Source organism: Limulus polyphemus, unplaced genomic scaffold, assembly GCF_000517525.1.
Source record: "Limulus polyphemus unplaced genomic scaffold, Limulus_polyphemus-2.1.2 Scaffold3062, whole genome shotgun sequence".
Lineage (NCBI taxonomy): Eukaryota > Metazoa > Arthropoda > Merostomata > Xiphosura > Limulidae > Limulus > Limulus polyphemus.
In genome coordinates this window covers 137804-141773 of record NW_013668672.1, presented here as the reverse complement: position 1 = coordinate 141773, position 3970 = coordinate 137804, and the positions used below count along the sequence as shown (strand labels likewise).

The 3970-nt window shown below is 32.5% G+C and overlaps 1 long non-coding RNA gene across 3 annotated transcripts in view; it reads right to left on the bottom strand.

Annotated features, from left to right (window-relative positions):
• Positions 1 to 3437: 3437 nt before the first annotated feature.
• Positions 3438 to 3970, bottom strand: part of LOC111088058 — a 13011-nt gene continuing 12478 nt past the window's right edge. For all 3 annotated transcript variants that reach the window (XR_002612678.1, XR_002612676.1, XR_002612677.1), the window contains exon 3: positions 3438 to 3609. This is a non-coding gene — a long non-coding RNA (uncharacterized LOC111088058). The remainder of the gene's footprint in view (positions 3610 to 3970) is intronic.

Sequence of the window (3970 nt, the reverse complement as noted above, 5' to 3'; positions counted from 1 at the left end):
CCAAAGTCAACTATAAAACAGCAACACAAATGAAGCGTTCCGTCAAAGTCAACTATAAAACAACATCACAAATGAAGCGTTCCGTCAAAGTCAACTATAAAACAACATCACAAATGAAGCGTTCCGCCAAAGTCAACTATAAAACAACGTCACAAATGAAGCGTTCCGCCAAAGTCAACTATAAAACAACGTCACAAATGAAGCGTTCCGCCAAAGTCAACTATAAAACAACGTTCTTTAAAATCTAGATCCTTCACAGATAAATCTTAAACCATAAACCTAATACGTTTATCTATATTTAAGCTAAACAAAACAAGGAAAAAGATATAGTAAAAAATACACTAAAATAGTAAACTCTGTTAAGGCACAATACTACCAACACAACGTACATACGTAGTTTCTATGTTTTATTGTTAGGCAAGCCTAGTTTTCTTGTTATTTTAGTGATATATATTTTTACCCGTATTTTTTAGTTAAGTCTGTAACGAAGCTACGAGTTGCCTGTAAGGTCTAAAAATACGTAATCTAACGTTCGCTGAAGAAGAAAAAAATAAAACAGTCATGATGCAACGCGCCTTGCAGCCTGGACAGGTGAAAAGGTCAAGTCAGAGACCCCTACGGCTCAGGTTCAGCCGTTTCTTAATTTTGAACTAATGACCAGAGAGAATGTATCTAGCTAGCGTGCAGCACCCGCCGCCATAAGAGCTTCGTCCAATTGTTTTTGCAATGAATGTTGGGGTTGAATGTAATTTTTATAACATGTCAACAGCTGAAAGTGTGGAGCGTATTCAGCGAATTACGTTTCGAACCCTGGACCTTTCGATACGCAGCCAGACAAGTTAACCATTAGGCCGCACATTTAGAATGTAAGTAATTATGTATATTGTAATACCCTGGAAAGGAAAAAAATATCAGAAGGCTATTACCTGTACATTACTATTTAATTATTTTATATTTTCAAATTCTAAACGGGTTAAAACCATACCTGTTATGCTGGTATGCAGTTTTAAGGAAACAACTCATGTTATATATGTTCCTGATTATGTATCAAAAACCTTCAGAAACTTCTTTATCATCTGCCTATCAGAAAATCATTTTCAACAAATAGATATATCTTATGCTTTATGGATTAGTTGAAAAAGTTATCTGTAGAAAATTTGACATTAATATTTTATGTCTCCTTTAATTCCTTCTAGATATGACCTTTCTTATAGTTAGTTTCCTCCAGGTGTCACTTTTGTTTCTATTCTATATCTTTAATTCCTTCTCGATATGAATCTAATCTTGTCCTGTTTTTATGGTTAGTTTCCTCCAGGTGTCGCTTTAATATTTGTTTATATTTTATATCTTTAATTCCTTCTCGATTTCAATCTAATCTTGTCCTGTTTTTATGGTTAGTTTCCTCCAGGTGTCGCTTTAATCTTTGTTTATATTTTATATCTTTAATTTCTTCTCGATATGAATCTAATTTTGTCCTGTTTTTATGGTTAATTTCCTCCAGGTGTCACTTTAATCTTTGTTTATATTTCTTAGTTATTTTTACCTCGCATATATTTCATTTTTGTCAGTTTTTATATTTAATTTCTTCGCAGAGTCACTTTCATCTTTGTTCGTGTTTCTAAGTTATTTTTATCTTGCTTAAATCTAATCTTTGTTCAGTTTCATGGTTAATTTCCCCACGGTGTCACTTTGTTCGTGTTTTCATTATCTGGTAACTTTCATCGCAATATTAATTCAGCCTCCGTTCGTGTTTTGTAATTAATTTCATCATGACATTAATCTCTGTTTTTTGTTTAATTTTATTGTGGTGCACGTGTAATCTGTACTTGTGTTTCCTGGTCAGTTTTATCGCTGTATAATACGTTCTCTCTATTCGCTTCTTGTGGTTATAACTTTGTCATGATATAAACTTAATAACTGTTCGCATTTCTAAACTGCCGCGATCTCTAACATAAACAGAATCATAAAACTTAGACTTGGCATACTACCAAATGTTGTAAATATGAATTCATATAAAGGCTGGTATTAGTAAATTATAAATGCCTTTTGAAAAGTGCTTAATTATAGAGCGTTTAATATATTTATAAGAAAAACAATTTGTTCTATAGGGAAATATTTCTATTAACCTTGTGCTTTATTTTCATAGAGAGAAGAAGAAGCATCTTAAAATAGTAATAGAAATGAATAAAAACCGGGTTATAGGGTATTTATTCATTTCTATCAAGAATTATTGAACCTACATGTTTTTCTAACATCATGAAAATAGTGATAGTCATATACGTACCTGTATAAAGGCACTTTGGGTTCATTTCGGCAGTTAAATACCGAAACACCTGAAAAATCCATATTAAGAGCTCTGAATATCTAATTCAATAACCGCGCCAGAGTATTAAAATAGAACGAAAATGAGTCAGTATAATCCTAATACATTGGACTAGTAATAATATAATTATTTTTTCTGCAGTCAATAAAAAGGAGGGAATACTGTCGGTCAAACACATTTTCAGGAGTACCAAGTAAAAAAAAATCATGTTGTATTATACAGTTCAGTGGCCTCAGAATTGAGGATTAAAGAATATCACGTGTTTCTTAAAATAACTGTCTAAAGTACTGTCCTACCGGAAGTTCTATAAGTTACTGATGTCAAATAAACAAGCCTTTAGCATTTCATACCGATTAGAGAATTCTAACGTTTACTGATGTCAAATAAACAAGCTGTTAGCATTTCATACCGATTAGATAATTCTAACGTTTACTGATGTCAAATAAACAAGCTTTTAGCATTTCCTAGTGATTAGAGAATTCTAACGTTTACTGATGTCAAATAAACAAGCTTTTAGCATTTCCTAGTGATTAGAGAATTCTAACGTTTACTGATGTAAAATAAACAAGCTGTTAGCATTTCCTAGTGATTAGAGAATTCTAACGTTTACTGATGTAAAATAAACAAGCTGTTAGCATTTCCTAGTGATTAGAGAATTCTAACGTTTACTGATGTAAAATAAACAAGCTGTTAGCATTTCCTAGTGATTAGAGAATTCTAACGTTTACTGATGTCAAATAAACAAGCTGTTAGCATTTCATACCGATTAGAGAATTCTAACAGTAAATTAAACCATTATTTATTAAGGACATCGTAAGGCTTTCCATTTTTATCATGCTAAGCCTGCTCAACTTTTGACTACCACTTCATCCAAAAATCTAATCTAAACATCAATAATACGTCAATATATGTATCTTTCCACCTTCCTTACTTATTCATCTAAAATAGTTTTTCTTATACATTCACTTTTTGTATAGTTTCCAATATTTCTGTAAAGAATCATAACCTGATAATGATGGCGGACTTTAATCAAATATTATATGTTGTTGTTTTTATTACTTTTTATACCAGTTTTTAGCGGTAATAAAAGTTTGAACTTCATATACATACCTGGCGAGCGAGAACTTTTAGAGCTGGAGAAAACAAACCACCAGGCTGACAGACAAGTGATTTATTGGCAGAACTTGCTTCAATATTGTGCCACAAACATCCACCTGAAATATTTGGTTCGTTGAACATCTAGTTTTGTTAAAAGCCAGAACTGTTCGGGTTTTTATGGACGTTGTCTGTTAGAAAAATCAAATAAGGAGAAGTAAAACAAACGTTATTTGAGAAAATAAATAAAGCGTATTTTGTTGTTAACCTTAGAAATCAGATGATTCTAAAACGTAAATGGTGCGGAAGGTTTAATATCCGCAATATTGAAAAGGGTACAGATTTGGCAAAACAAAACAAAAATAATAATAACGTAAGAAAAGAACTATTTGTTCAGCGCTTAAAATAGTTAATTGAAATTTTCAAATTGAATGACATTTTATAAGTACGTGGGCTAAACGTCGAGCTAGGAAGCAGGACCCCTTACGGGAAGGTAGTGGTCTCTCCGGCCCGGCATGGCCAGGTGGTTAGGGCGCTCGACTCGCAATCTGA